Source organism: Lepisma saccharinum, chromosome 23 (genome assembly GCF_977018435.1).
Source record: "Lepisma saccharinum chromosome 23, izLepSacc3.1, whole genome shotgun sequence".
In the NCBI taxonomy this organism is placed as follows: domain Eukaryota; kingdom Metazoa; phylum Arthropoda; class Insecta; order Zygentoma; family Lepismatidae; genus Lepisma; species Lepisma saccharinum.
In genome coordinates this window covers 11,940,327-11,956,993 of record NC_139251.1, presented here as the reverse complement: position 1 = coordinate 11,956,993, position 16,667 = coordinate 11,940,327, and the positions used below count along the sequence as shown (strand labels likewise).

Sequence of the window (16,667 nt, the reverse complement as noted above, 5' to 3'; positions counted from 1 at the left end):
GATATACTGGTACTTCGACGGCGTTAGGTTTCAAACCAGGGTTGTTAAACGTCCAGATATCCATAAATTCTAATGCGTTCTATTGGGTTCCGCTGCAGGACCGGAACCTTGTTTTCTCGTACAATTTAAATTCGGTACAAGTTGCTTATTGTTTCATTGAAAAAAGGTTCCTGGACCGTATTTACATTGATCTGGAAAAAGCCTCCTGGACCGAATTGAAATACTTTACAGAAAAAGAGGTTCTCTACGGTCCAGAACCCATTTACGCTTGCTGATTTTCTCTCCTGGACCGGAATTGATTTTTTCAAATTCCTGGACCTTTAACAACCCTATTTCAACCGCAGACGGCACGGTAAGAGTTATGACAGACCCACTGGAGAAATATACGTTAAAGAAGAATAAAATATATTTTTTGTCACCTTAAATGATTCAAAACTAATTTTTTTATTGCGGGAATTGCAATATAACACATTTTAATTTAGTAATTTTCAAGATTCACAAACCGTACGCCCCTACCGTAATAACATACCATATGTGATTATCTGCCGTATCAGAGATAAGGCTGCTTTGTAACAAAGCTTACAGAAGCCGCCGCCATGAATTCGGGGCCAGCAGATCAAATTCTCGTTAAGAGCGAGAGGTATCCTGAAACAAGAAGCAGACATAAGCCATCGCATGCTTTTATGAAGTGTGAGAGTCTCGTAGTAGAGATTACGTGGGTATTGAATTCTCTCTAAATGCCAGGTTTAGGACAGATAATATCTGCTGAAGCCTCCCTATGAGTTCATGTCAAGCGTTTCGTTTACGGAGACATTCTCGTATATCACATGAACGTTTGTGGGACGAATTTTGGAAGAACTAAGAAACAAAAGAATAGCAAACTTGTGATAAGCATTAATGTTAATTTTCCACTCTCAATTTACCAAAAAAATTCTAAATGGGCAATCTTTTAAGTTACTGGAACTGAAACGTGCAAAAGTCGCATATTCTAGGTATTGATTGATTGACTGAGTTGGTGTTTTAAGTCATGCACAGTAAGGCTAATTGGGACTGGATCTACAGTTTAAAGTGCGATCCGAACCCCTATGTGCCTCCACTGGGTATCAACGACACTACTACTGCGCCATTGGTGAGGCCCCAGTTCAGAATTCAATTGTTGGAAGAAAACATGGCATATTTGTGGACTTACTTCGAGCAAAGAGCATCAGAGATTTAGAATTAATCAATCAATGAATGAATGTAAATTTTGGGTGCGTCAGCCCCCCCCCCTTACCTTATCTAAAATACAGGGTGATCCGTTGAGACGTCAGAAAAATAAACCGTTATCTACAAGAGGTTAATGTAGATTTCTGTGAGCAACTTGTTGTAATATAAGCAGAAAGAATGTAAGATTCGAGTGAGTGGAGGTTTAAAGTCTTCAGCTGCGAGGCGGCAATAGCATGCATGTAATTCTCGAAAATTTCGCATACCATACGACATACTGTGTGCGCTGTTGTGCCGTGATTACCACCTTAGTTACCATGCACATTAGCGCCGCCATGTGGCTGAAGTCTGTAGTAAACCTCCACTCATTCGAAACTTACATCCTTTGTGCTTATATTACACCAATTGTGCTCGAAGATACGTACATTAACCTCTTGTATATAACGGTTTACTTTTCTGACATCTCAAACGGATCACCCTGTATAGCTAACAACACAACTGTAATGTCGAAGACTAAAATATTCTGACTTCAGTTAAAAGCGGATACTGTAAAAGGACATTCGACACAAACAAGGACAACACACAGCCCTACGAAGATTATACTGGCCATAGGTCGAAACGCCAGAGCCTCGTTATTCTGCAAAATGCAGTCTAGGGTGTACTACGAGAAAGGGTCACCCCTTACACCCCAGAGCTTTAGACTAGAGAATGTAAGGATATAATTCAAATCATAAAGCAGGGTTACAGTGTGTACTGACGGCTGGAATTTATTACACTTCTCCAAGATAGGATCAAGGTGTTAGCACATAAATCTTATCAATATGTTATAAATAGAGGTGACAAGGAAAAGAATAATATAATCTGATAATGGGTGGGAGGAGGAGTGGGGGAACCGCCTCCCCGCAGGAAAAAATCTTGCTTCCTCCCACGTTACGAAAAAATTCAATATAAAGCTCCTGGATAGGAGAGGAAGCGAAGATGTAGGCGAGAACTACGAATATTAAGTTCTAATAAAAGTTTATTGAGGAATATTCTTTCTTTAATTAAAAGTACACGTGCAGCGACAAATACAGAAATAACATGAAGTTGGTGAGCAACATTAAGCATTGAAATGGAAAGATCATAGGAATTATAGAGAAGTTCAAATTGAGCCATAGCAGGGGCGTATATTCAAGGCTAGCTACGCTATCTGCAAATCCTACAAAGTAAAATACCGAAGAAGAATCTATTAGAAACTGTGAATTAACCTGATTTAAAAAAGAAGATAATGGCTATTCTGAAGTTGGCAACATGAATTCTTAGGATTTTTTACTAGTTTGCAACCTGACTACCGCTGGTATGGCAAGGCGGCTTCGTTCAAGACGTCAAGAACGAGCCTAGTCTTCTCCCCTCCTCCATAACCTAGGAAGGTGTCATAGTGAGAGTCAGCATACGCCACTGAGCCATAGTTATATGTAGCAACCGATACGGCACTTGGAAAATTTATGAATCATATCTTATAGAATTGTTCTTCCAGAAGAATTTATGGGATTCTTAAACTGAAACCATATGCAAGAGCACTTTGAAACTTGCCACTTGCTGATCTGTATTAGTGTAAACTTACCTGTGTAATGAAATTCATTTGAACAAAGCAGAAACTGTCAAAGTTACGAAACTCAAAGAAGGTGATGAATTTAATTTGTTAGACTCCTTGCTGAAGGAGCGGACTGAATTCGACACACGTGTCTATAATGTGGAAAATACCTATAATTAAGCAATGATTTCACATAGATTTCGCTTTTCTCCTAAATATCCAATAGTTTATAGCTTCATTCATCACAAACTTAGAATAAGATGAAACTGTGTTGCCGGTAACGGTGTGCAAAGTAATCAATGCTCTTGAACCTTACAGAGAGTAGCGAAAACTATATGAACATAAGAACAATTTAGTATAATACTAGCTGACTATCCGGGTATTTATTTATCCCAATCTTCTATTAGACAGGAAAACAATGAATTCTAACTATAGTGTAAAATGTAACTAATTTTATTTACAGGTATTTAAAAGTATAAGTACAGTATACAAAATATAAAGTAAAATATTTTACAAATTCACTATAATATTAATTTAACTTAAAACTAGATTATAAACAACATTTTTTAGTTTCACCTCCAGGAGCAATAATAAATCAATTGAAAGGCATTGGGAGTGCCACTATTCATCTTAGCGACCTCGAAACCTATGGATCCACATTAATATCGGTCATTTTGGATTACTTTTACATGTCACCCCCTTCCCACCCCGATCCCTAGGTGTGCCAGGGGTGTCTTACCCCATAATATTTATTTCTAGTTTGTAAGTGATATGTGTACGAAGTTTGGTTGAAATTGCTCCAGGCGTTCGAGAGTTATGACGGAACAAACATATATACATACATCCATTTTTATATATATATATAGATTAGCTGAATACCCGGCGTTGCCCGGGTATTTATTTATCCCAATCTTGTATTAGACAGGAAGATAAAAATTCTAACTATAGTGTAAAATGTAAGTAATTTTAAATGCGACTCCGGAAACTATGGATTCGACACTAATCTAGGTCATTTGTGGCACTTTATTTTTCACCCCCTCCCACGCCGATAGGTGATGAACTTTGAGTTGAACTGCATTGGGAGTGTTACGAAAACTATGGATCCCATTCGCAACACAGCCTGAATGTTAGGCAACCCGAGAAACATTATCGTTGTGCGGATTGCATACAGTCACGGATGTCTGTTTGTGCGGAATTTAATATAGGGGGTTCTCGATTATTTTTAAATGCCACCCCTTCCCACCCCCACCACTAGGGGTGCCAGGGGTGTCTTACCACAGTATTTATTTCCAGGTCGCAAGTGATACGCGTATCAAGTTTGGTTGAAATCGCTCCAGGCCTTCGAGAGTTATGCCGGAACAAACAAATATACACACCCACACACACACATACATCCATTTTATATATAGAGAGAGATTACCGTAATGAAGACACAATGTAGACGTTAGGGGTGAAGGGGGTAATGGCCGCACCCCACAAAGACGATTAAAACTAATTTTCCAAATGAAATGAAATCAAAGTTTTGTCGAGGTTTGTTGTAAACCACTTTATACTTAGCTAGACTTACCTAGTGGAATCCATATGACTGTGCCTCCACTGGGACCCCTTGATCACAAGACGACAATCTTCCCCTGTAACATTGTGGAGGGCTAAAATCAACACAGTCGCCAATCCACGCGTTTATTTAGGGTTAATGGAATGAACAAATTAGTGCTCAGTTACAGTTAGAGATTTAAACCATCCAATTTATTTTAGGTATAGGAACCATTCATACTAATCACTTCTACATTACATTTAGGTTACTATTGCAAGATAAATCAATTTTGTATCTTTGGTTCATATTTTATGTAAGCTTGGGAAAATCATGCAGACTTGTTAAGTTGATAATAATCGAGTGGCCGTCATATTAACGATCAAGTGTGATGAATATTCACATTTCTTATTTACAACCTAAAAAAAAAAAAAATTTCTTTCAAGCACTATGGATGGACCAATTCCTTCTTCCACATGAGACAGGTCGAGTTCTTTGCTTCTGCCTCTTGCATGGACGTCCGCAGGATTTTTTCCAGGGAGGGACAAGCAAGGTATTTTTTTCCAGGGGGGCAAACATGGCACACTTCCCCCCATAATAGTGTTGTTCCCTCAAATAACATTGCTTCAAATTGAATTTATCATGTTCATGCAATAATTAACATATATTATTGTGGCTGAAATGAAATTATATGTGTGAAATATAGAATTTTTGGTTGACTTTCATTTTCCAGGGGGGCACAACCCAACCTTACCCCCCTTCCGAATATAATCATTTTATAGCTTTTTTGTAATTTAAAATTAATAATATTGATTTCCAGTGGGGGATCGACCGACCAGTTCACACACCCCTCCCGACAGAGAGAGAGAGAGAGAGAGAGAGAGAGTGAGAGAGAGGATTTATAGTTTTGAATCTCAAAAAAAATTTCTGGCGCTGCCCATGCGTCTTGCGAAAAATGTGGAAAAGTTTTTGGGTTTGTGGATAAAACCCTGTGTTTGTGTTTGTGTGTGTGTGGTTGTGTGTGTGTGTGTGTGTGTGTGTGTGTGTGTGTGTGTGTGTGTGTGTGTGGAGGGGGTAGCCATCCCTCTTTTTTTGTCGCCTTCAATTCTTGAACACACACTACGTGAATCGAACTGAATGGAACTTGGTGAATAACAGTTTGACTCGAAATATGTATTTACGCATTCACTCTACTACATGCATCATTTTCTCATCTTGCATGTCGTAACTTAGCAGGGAGAGGGGAGCAGAATGAAACTTGGTGCTTAACTTTAGGGACCAGAATCGATAAGTTTTCCATCCCATAAAAATGGCGTCCTGGACTATTTGCTAAATAGCTGTTGGCTTCTGAAGATGTTAAATATCCAAACTCTTCACGAGAGATGTAGACTAGCCGACCACATATTTCTGCATAAAATAGTAAATGGTAACATCAGAAGTGACCGCCTTCTTCAGAAAATTCCCTTTCGAGTGCCGTCCGCTCAACAAGAAGCACTCAACTTTTCGCTTCTCAGAAGCCGAGATTGTGTCTCATCCAGCGTTCTCTGTTCCATAGACTGCCCAGCCAATATAATAATCTGACGAGCCAAATAGACATTTTTGATAATCTGGCACATTTTAGAAGACTGTTGACTAGAAGTATGTGAGTGTCTTCCAAATGTAAGTTTAGTTCATGTTATTATTTGTCTTATTTTATACTATTATTTTAGGTTATTTTCTGTTGTTAGTACGTTGCAATGTAAAATGGCTAACGCTGCATTGGGAATCTTCTAATAAATAAGTAAATAAAAATACTCTTCATTACTTTACTCCTCAGATCCCAGAAGGTTTAACAAACAGCTTATACATTTAATAACCTGAATTGGGCGGGGGGCAAGTGCCATCCTTGCCCCCTCCAAGTTACGCCTATTTCTTGTGTTCCAATTTAGCCCTTATCCAACCTATATTGCTACGAATAGGAGAAAACAGAGGTTGGGCCAAAATTGCATCATCAAATGAAAATCATTCTGTAACAAAGTAGCATAAAATTGATCAGAGGTGGAAGAAGGGGAACGAGATTATTTTGCTGATCGTAGAGCGAGACTTGGCAACAGTGTAACAGGTAGACTCGTCGTCCGCTCTGGCAAGTCGTGGTCGAACAAAGGAGCAGCTACAACCGCAGCGAGAAGAATTTCGCGAGGTTTTGATTTCACTCGTGTCCACCGCAACCAGAAGTGCCCCTCGAGGATACAATCGCAGACACGCATGCTATACACGCGCGGGGGCAAATTGCCCTCGTTGCTTTTCTTAGCAGTCGCTCGCTCTAATCGCGGGGCAATTCTTTGGTTTCCAGCGAACTGCGATCTAAACTTGGAGGCAGGAAGCAAGCTTTGACCTTATAAGGAAAGCTGCCTGCACTGGCCGGTCTGAATCCCAGCAGGTAAAAGACGGCTTTCCTTTTCTCGTTTGGGCGGGGGTGGGCGCTGCCAACTTCACTCATACAAAGAAAGAATAGCTGACGTAATGGCTGTTGGAAAAATGTCCATTTGTTTCTTCCTGTCCTCAAGTGTTTTATTGTACTTTTACATGTCATTCTTTATACTGCACTGAGATGCATACTTTCATAAAGACCAAAATATGGACAATAATCTATACCACGACCTAAAATTCTAGGCTAGTAGACTGACCATCAGCGAAGTCCAGAGACTAGTGGCCGCGTGCACCAACGCCGATTATTTCGAAGTTCAGATGAACGAGATCAATTTTAATCCACTCTAAATGAACTTGGTTTAAAGATTTGCATTGCACCAACGAAAAACGACGTTCACGAGATTCCGTTCAAATGATCCGAGATTAATTTGTAAGGCTATACCTGATTGGTTGGCTAAAACAAATGACAATCAAGAACCCCACAGAGTAGTGTGATGTGTTAAAGTATCAACGTGTAGGAGAAGAAAGTAATTCGGGCCGCAAATTTATCTGAATTTGAGAAATGTATTGATCAACCTTGTCGACGAGTACAAGGATGTAGTAGAGTATAAAGAAATAATAATATTAAAAAAGAACTGACAGCACAACACAAAAGGAGAAGGGGAAAGCATGGAACCTTCTTCTACGGGACTTCAATGCCTTACAAAATGCATTCGCGAGCGAACAGCGTACGCTGAACATCGCCCACTCAATAAAGATATTTTATTATTATTATTACTGTATTGTGATAAGTATTTGAATTTTTCATTTCTTAATTCTTATATATTTATATTGTCGTGTCGTGTAAATAGCCAGTAACATGTATTTTCGTAAATTTATACAATCATATTTCCAACACCATGTAGCAATATCGTAACATTGCTCTGTTCTAATTTACCTTGCACTTGCACATGTTTTGTGCATGGGATAGAAAGTACAGTATTTAGAAACATTTCGACTTTGCACCACAGAACCACAAATTATTATTATTATTTTGGCAGTTTTTAGATTACTTTACACATTTCTCGAATTATCAGCATTGTACAGCCAACATCTCTAGCGTTTGCACGCCCTCGATATCACTTTCCGCTCTTTTTGTATTCAAAAACAACTGACTGCAGTCGACGCGTCAGTATCGTGAACAAGGATCAGACACCAAAACGGTCGCGAATGGCCGATCAGAAGATAAACTCGTTTTGATGTTCCTAGATCGCGATCAAGTGTTGAACCGTCTTCGTGCAATGGAATTTATCAGTGATCCTTTCCCGATCCGAGTTTAAAATTTGATCTTCGTTCGTGCACACGGCCATAGAAAAGCTGAAGAAAATCTATTAAGAAAAGTGCAGGGGCGTTTGGAAGCGGGTAGCGTCGTGCCCCATGTAAAATAAATGTCAGCCTCAACTTACATGCAGCCGCCCCCGTGGCGGAGTGGTTAGCACAACGCGCTACGACGCCAGGGGTCCCGGCCTGGGCATGAATGTTTGTGAGTGTCCATTTATCAATTTCATCATATCATCACTCATCCCCATCTTCGCAATTAGTCAAAAGTGGCACAAGAAGCAAAGTAAAATAATACAAATCAATATAGCAATCAACTTACATAATAATATACTTTCATTACAGTTAGAGTAATTTATGTTAATTATTAAAAGGGTTTGATAATTAGAAGCAAAATTGAAGCAGCTAAACGATAACCACAAACTGAAGCAGTGTAGTGATACAATGTGTATTCAATAAATAACCGAAATAGTAGTTTAACAAATCTAAAATACGATCGTGATTGTTGAATGTTTGTTATTTTGTGAAGGCATCTGTAAGCTATTTATAGCTGTGGCTGGCACGAATGCCTCGCGCACGGGACGCTGGGAAACAGTTACACAAGATGGCGGCACCCTTACGGGAGTGATTCAAGCTGGAGCAACGAATTGTAGTGAAATTTTTGTTGAGTGAACGCGTGAAACCGATAGAAATTCATCGCCGCATGACAGTTCAGTACGGTGACAACAGTATGAGTCGATCACAAGTGTACGAGTGTGCTGAGAAGTTCAAACAGGGTATAACCAGTGTTGAAGACTGCCAGAAAGGTAATGTTGACTTTGTTTTGGGACCACAAGGGGGCAAATTCTTAAACATTACATGCCCAGAGGCGATAATGTAAACAGTACCACCTACTCCAACCTTTTGCGCGAAAAAAACTGAAACCAGCCATTCTGCAGAGACGACGTGGTCTGGAGTCCACTGGTGTGCTTTTGCTCCATGACAATGCAAGACCACACACTGGCAGTGTCACATTATATACCACCGAGAACCTAAAGTTTGAGTGCTTACCCTACCCTCCATATTCGCCCGATCTCGCACCTTCCGATTTCCACACCTTTGGCCAACTGAAAGTTGCACTAACTCGATAGAGGTTCCAGAATGACGACGAAGTCCGGTCAACGGTGCATGAATGGTTATGCACGAGACCAAAAGATTTTTCCTGTGGAATCAGTGAGCTTATCAAGCGCTGGCGTAGGTGCATTGAACTAGGGGGGAGGACTATGTTGAAACATAGTACTGTAGTTCATTTGGTGCTTCTAATAAATATTTGTTACAACATATTTCCGGTTATACATTGAATGAGCTATGTAGAACAAAATCCTAGCTCCCACCCTCCCTCCCACAATCCTACCGAGAGGTGTGGAGATCCTCAACCGGTAATGGGGTGACGTGAGGTCAGCACATCGATATCCGAGACCCGGTTACGCTACTCACTCGTCTTCAGGTGAAATTTATCTTGCTGGTGTTCGAACCTACGACATACCTGTGATCCGGTGCTCTAACCAGTGAGAGCCGTGGAGTAGTTTGTAGGAATGGAGGTTCTCTCTCGAAACATAGTGTTAGAATAAGTATAATTTAAGGCATTGGGCAATGGATAGAAGTCCCATTAACATTGCATGCTAATGTAGAAGCAGTGTCACTTACACTCAGAAGATTATTACATGTAATTCTGTCTCGCTAGTAAATCCTTATGCTTATTAGTTGCAAAGTTACATTTAGGCCTTGAGCCAGGCAAGTTGTCGGTAACACTCGGGGGGACGGATTCTATTATGATTTTTTAGTAATGTTGGGATGCCTAGAGATGGAAAATAGGTGATAGCATGTCATAACTCTTTGCCTTCTGTGTGTTATCACTCCACTTTCCAGATAACCTTGATGTAAATGGAAAATTTTGATAATTTTTAATATTTTTACTTTTACTATTAGAAATGATAATTACAGTAATTCTGATCTAAATTAATAATAATGATGATGATGATTAAGATTATAATAATAACACTAATTAAAATAAGTGAATATTTTAATAATTTATTTGACAAGTTAACTGACACCATTACTGGAGTCAATATTGGCTATTTGCCCACCATCATTAATGCCGATATATCTGCATTGGCAACTGAACTGCACAGCTATGAGAATGACAGTAGCAGTCCAAGGACAGTGCAAGAGTTCACTGAGGAACGTGGGCAAGTGGTACAAATGCCTCTAAAGTGCGATTTACCTGAATCAATGCGTGGAGAGCCATAGGAAGGATGGAAGCTGGACAGACAGCGAGAGGTATCTGTAGCACTTGGAGTGTCTCAAAATGCCATTTCTCGTCTGTATTTTCGGTTCCAAAAAACGTGAAATGTGCGACGAAGGCAAGGTCAAGGCCGTCCGCGAACAACAACAGCAAGAGACCACGGGTACTTCTTGTTAACCAATTGGAACAGACGACAGAATGAACGAAACTATAGCATGCCATTCTCATAGCAATAGGGCGCAGATGTCATCTCAAACTGTCTAACCTTCAAACCTTCTTAAAGATGGCCTCTATGCATATAGACTCATGCTGGGTGTTCCATCATCGTACAGCTTTCAGTCCGTAGATACTTGGCTGAGAAACATCGTAACTGAGGCCACAACGAATGGAGTTGAGCGGTGTTCTCCGATGAGTCGCGGTTCAGCCTCCAGTCTTACAATAGACGTGCCTAATCTCGAGGGAATGTGGAACAGGCTATAACCCTGTTTTTATTCGAGAAACATTCTAAAATGGAGGTGGTGAAATGATTTTCTGAGTTGGAATCAAAATTGTAGGACGTACAGACCTCCACGTCATCCAAAATGGCAGTTTGACGTCCCTTAGATATGGAGACGAGAACCTCAGACCTCTTGCCATGCCGTGCGCAGCTGCAATAGGTGATCGTTTCCTTTTCATCGGCGACAATGCTCGTCCCCACAAAGTTCTGTTAGTGCACAACGTGCCCGAGGACGAGGAAATAGTGAGTATGGAGTGGCCATCGTGATTACTAAACTTAAATCCCATAGAGAATATCTCGGATGCGTTTGGCAGACGCATTCTAGGTAGGATAGCACCTCCCTCAACTCTTCCAGAGCTGAAATTGCCCAAAGTGAAGAGTGCCGAGGAATCCTCCAAGCTCTCATCGATCACCTCATCGAGTCCAAACCACACAGCTATGTAGCTGTGTTGGCCGTACGAGATCACACACCATACTAGGGGTGAGTTACTGCTGTGACCATGTCCGTTTCTGAGCTGTTCTATTGGTACACACATTGCTCTATAGTGACGCACATCATGTGAGCATTGGTTCAAGCGACTGTAGGGTCTTTCTTTTACCTGTACTAATCCATACTCTACTGTATCTGTTCTCTGAATGTTCCTTTAGTTGCATAAACATCGGCTGTACATGGTTTTCGTCTAGTTCTTTCTGTTCCTCTCTTGATCCAAGAAGAAGGCGGTGGATAGTTATGGCAAGACAATTATCAGACAAGAAGACACTATTTGGTCGAATTATTGTGACAGCGCAGAATCGGAATCTTCAAATGGGCTTCATCTTAGAGCCATTATTGTGGTCATTAGAGACATACTTGCAGAAAAATATTATTCCCCTGAGGAAATATCTGGAAATTCAGCCACGGCGATTGATGGTATGGCTCTTATTCAGAGAGTAAAAGAAGAGGAGTCAAACTTTGGTGAGGTCTATCTGCCTTGTCCATTGCTTTCCAGAAGGAAATACTAGTCCAAGAATTGATGTCTGTTTGATACGGACAATGACACGTCTATAAAGAACACCGAAAGGACAATCACATGGGAAGAATTCAGGCATCAGTGACAGAGCATCTCATCTTCCCAGATTGTCAGAAACTGAAGGAAATTCCTAAGTCACATAATGTATAAAACAACTCTAAATGCATTTCTTGTTAAGGAATGTAGGAAACCAGAGCAATTTGTAAATCTTCTGAATAAAACACTTCGCGAACTGAGGAGATAAATGATGGAACATCACATCTGAAGGGAGACCCAAAGTGCTCAATCTCGACAGTAAACATGAAGAAGATATGGTAATTTGTTGGTGAGTACTTCCGCTGCTAATGAGGGTTATGAAGCGGTAATGAGAGGCTCAGATAACACAGATGTGTGTATTGTGTGTTTGAAATTCCATGAAAGAATGAATCATGGTTAAATTGTTACTGAAATATAGTACTAAAATACCCATGTGGGTTCTTGACGTTATGAAAATAGCTTCAATTCGTATTAAAAATGTTTGTAGAGATATGATAAGTCTCCATATGCATTTGCAGGAGAAGGAAAAGTAAGTGCATCCTTCCTGCCAACAGACAAACAATGGAAATATTTTCGCACCCTCCGAGATCAATGAAATAGTAATGGGCAAACTGTAGTTCTCCTGATTACTGTATGCTCCAAAATCTTCCGTACATTGTGTGAATGACATGACATGTCGTCTATTCTGTGCAATGAAGTGTGAGATAGACATTTATCAACTTACAAGAAACATGCTTAACGTGCGATTATCAATCTGCTACAAGCAAGAGATGTCTTCTGAATGATCCACGTAGACCGAGACCAAGTGGGAGAAGTTAGACATTGAAAAAACACGATGGAGCAGAAGAGCTGGTAATTGATTGGATGGAATGGCAGCCAGCACCTTAAACTCTGTTAGATCTACAGCTTGCAACTCCATTAGAAACTGCCTCCCCGATGGTGCAGTGGTAGCGTCACGGCCTTGTAATCAAGGGGTCGCAGGTTCGACAACCGGTGGAGGCACATGGCACAGTGGTTCGGACCCCACTTTTAACTGTAGGTCCAGTCCCAATTAGTCGTACTGTGCTTAAAGTGGACTTGAAACACCAAATCAATCAACCAACCAATCCATTAGAAACTACAAACTGCGTCTTCGGGCTAAATAACATCAGGTGCTCTGAAAAGTGCAGACTACCCACATATGAAAATCAATGAGTCATGACACCTATTCAGAAGATGATGATAATGAATGTAAGTAATAACATTTTGTATATGTTAAATTATAACATACATGCATATTTAAGATTCAGCCACTATTATTATTGAAAATTGTAAGTAAAACTTACCTATATATTTAATTTATGTCAGTACATAGGCAATATAATAAAGTTTTATTATTATTATAAGGTTTATATTAATATTATTACAATTAATAGTTATAATTATTATAAAATAATATTGAATTTAATAAATCTGATGAAATTAAATTTATTTATTGAAATATTGTGATCAATTTATTTGCATTTTATAAAAAAAATATGAAAAAAAATAATTTTCTGCTATGGTTACTAGTTCAATAATATTAAGTAAAAACAAAGAGTTATGAGATGCTAGCACACATTTTCCAGTTCCAGGCATCTACACCTTTAAAAAAAATATTATGAAAACCCATCCCCCCGAGTGGTACCGATCGCCTAAATTTGAGGTCCTGGCTCATGGACTAATAAACTTAATGCGTGTTTGAGTGAGCTATATTGCATTATGCCTACACACACATGCGCGCGCAAATACACATATATGGTGCAATCCAACTCATACGTTCAGCACCGACAAATTGTTGCTGCTGTTTACTTTGAGGTTTCGTTTTGCTCGCTGAGCAAGATTTCAGCTCGTTGAGCAGACAGATCATTTACTTGTCGCTGTGTGCTCATTGATCAAAATATCAGTGCCTTTGAGTAATCTGTGATCATTGTAGCTGAGTCGAGTGGACAAGATTTCAGTGATTTTGAAAAGTTGTTAATTATGGAAATGGTTGAGTGAACAAAACTGTCGAAATATTATTTATTTATTTATTTATTTATTTCGCCTTCTTTTACATGGCGAAGTTAAGGCTGTGAAGCCTTTTCTTCCACTTGACCATGTTTACAAAAAAAATTGAATGTGGAATATTGAAATTGAAAAAAGAAAGAAAGAAAAAATATATAAAAATTACAGAGAAATAAAAAAAATTACAAAGAAATATACATATAAGAATGGTAATCTAACCCATAGATACGGGCACACACACTCACACTCACAAATACATATTTTTACCCTTACACATACACACGTACAAGCAATTACATAACATTACACTTACTTAAACGCAGTCCAATTTTCATTTTCACCCCTGCACAACTTTCCAAAACAACAGTGTATATTTGGAATAAACAACATTTTCATCTTAATACAATTACAAAAACTGGAATATTATACCGGGTGTCCCAGAAGTCTTTCCCTGATTACAAACTTTATTCATATCCGCTATATGCAAGGTAGAGATGTGAAAGTGGTGCCAAAATGTTGGAAAACTAACCAAGTTTATTTGTTGCAGGTTTCAGTAATGTGGCTGTAGTGTAGCAGTGTCAGTGCCAAGGAATCCGGAATTAATGCTCTTGACATCGGGTGGCATCTTTCCATACAATGTTTCTTGGACTTGACAGGATTTGGGAATGAAGATTAATACCAACATATTGATGGCAGATATTCTAGACGAAAGAATTCTGTACATTTGAAAGTTCCTCTGCACTGTTATTGGTGACCGGGTCTCGTGATACCAGATGACATGCTGAGTTTTTTCCGAATTTGTGAACATTTCCGGTTTTCTAGACACTGACACTGCTACCCTACAGCCACGTTACTCAAACCTGCAACATAAAACTCTGGTTAGTTTTCCAACATTTTGGCACCACTTTCACATCTCTACCTTGCATGTAGCGGATATGATTAAAGTTTGAAATCAGGGAAAGTTTTCTGGGACACCGGGTATTTCCTTCTGTTATTTGAAACTCCTCTGTAATATTGCAAGCCGATCATCATGAATATTTATTTCCTCATTGGGAACCAACCCCATCCTCGTACGGTTTCCTCTTCTTATTATTTTCCTCCCGAGAACAAAACACTAAAACCAAGTATTCTCTGGGTCAAACCTGTGGCGAGCAAGGTTCAAGTTCGCTCAGCCATCAAGTGAGCAGCGCTCGCCGAGCAACGCTTATTTGGCCGTCAAGTAGCTGAGCGATCAGATATTTGACGCGCCCCTGTATGCAACTGCGCAGCACGGAGTCATGTTTGCCAGCAGAGACTCCAACAGACTGAAGCCACCATTGTTTTACCTTTGAAAGCAATCATGTATCACCATCCTCCCCATTGCATTCATCAAAACAGAATTTGAGGGAATTCAGCGAGGGAACAGAGCGGTACACGCGTGCCTCACAATGATCTGGAAAAAAATATATTATATACGATTTCCGGGATTAAAGTGCCTTACACGCAGTACTTCTTGTCACCATTCCCCTCAAGGAGAAAATGCCAGTGTGCCTGTTGATAGACTGCTGGTTAAACAGTACTATAAAATATATTCCTATGCTATTTAATACCCATCAATTAAGATGACGGAGTGGTTAGCACAGCGCGCTACCATGCCAGGGGTCTCGGGTTCGAATCCCGGCCTCGTCATGGGTGTTTGTGAGTGTGCCTTCATCAATTTCATTCTATCATCACTCATACTCATCTTCGCGATTAGCCAAAAGTGGCAGAAAAGAGAAGTAATATAAACCAAATCGATCAATACTGTTACTATCGGATTCAAACACGAATTTATTATAAAAATAGTACGATGTCTAAATGTTTAGAGAAAAAATTATGGGAATCGAAATCTTGCATTGAAAATGTGTTTAATCTTAGGTTCAGACCTGCATAATCAAAGCGTTAATAGATTGTGATCCGAAACCAGAAATTCTAGACTTGAATCTTGTAAGGGTTTCCATCATATTCATCATTATCATTATAATTTCATTTTTTTATCATGGAATTTACCAATTACATTTTGACAGGGTGAATCAGTCTTATTCTGGAGGGGGGCATACTCACCCTTGGTGCTAACATTGTCTGTAACTGGAGCAAAAATTACTCACCTGGTTTGTGACTAGTCCAAGCTGTCTGACCTAGTTCTATGACGACAACATCTATCACCACACACACGTCCTGCAAGAGGAAAAGAATATTGTAATGACAAGGCATTCGCCAATAATTTCTAACGTGTGTTTTGGAAAAAAATATTTTGACTTTTGTGTGTGTCGTGTTGAGTAGGGGTGAGTATCCGTGTGTGTGTGCGCTTATACAAAACATGTATACGCATACTACCTCGGTGGCCGTCCGTGCTGATCATAGGCGTAGCTAGAACTTTATATTTGGGTGTGCACAATGAAAAAAAATGAGGTCTTGTACCTTTTTAATAGCATATTTTGCAACACAATCACTTGGCTCTTTAACTTCACTGATGTTTGTAAAGGAATATAAATTCACTAAATTACAGTGTTGAAAATTTCTGAATATATGTAGTAGAAAAAAATCAAATTGCATAGAAATTACACACACACACACAATGTTCATAAATGTTACAAACAAATACATCAAAATACACGTCATCTATAACAAGAGACGTCTGTCAAAAGGTACAATGTTCTTAAACTCACCAATAACTTCATTTACATCAATAGACTAAGCTTTTTCCTGTTCCACAAATATCAAGATCAGGGCTTCCAACCTATCCTGCTTCGGAGTTGCTCTTA

The 16,667-nt window shown here is 39.4% G+C and overlaps 1 protein-coding gene across 1 annotated transcript in view; it reads right to left on the bottom strand.

Annotated features, from left to right (window-relative positions):
- The window catches only part of LOC145977862 (uncharacterized), a 347,706-nt gene that overhangs the window by 172,738 nt on the left and 158,301 nt on the right, over positions 1-16,667 (bottom strand). The window contains exon 2 of the mRNA XM_083110187.1: positions 16,011-16,080. The gene's annotated coding sequence lies outside the window, so the exon portion shown is untranslated. The remainder of the gene's footprint in view (positions 1-16,010; positions 16,081-16,667) is intronic.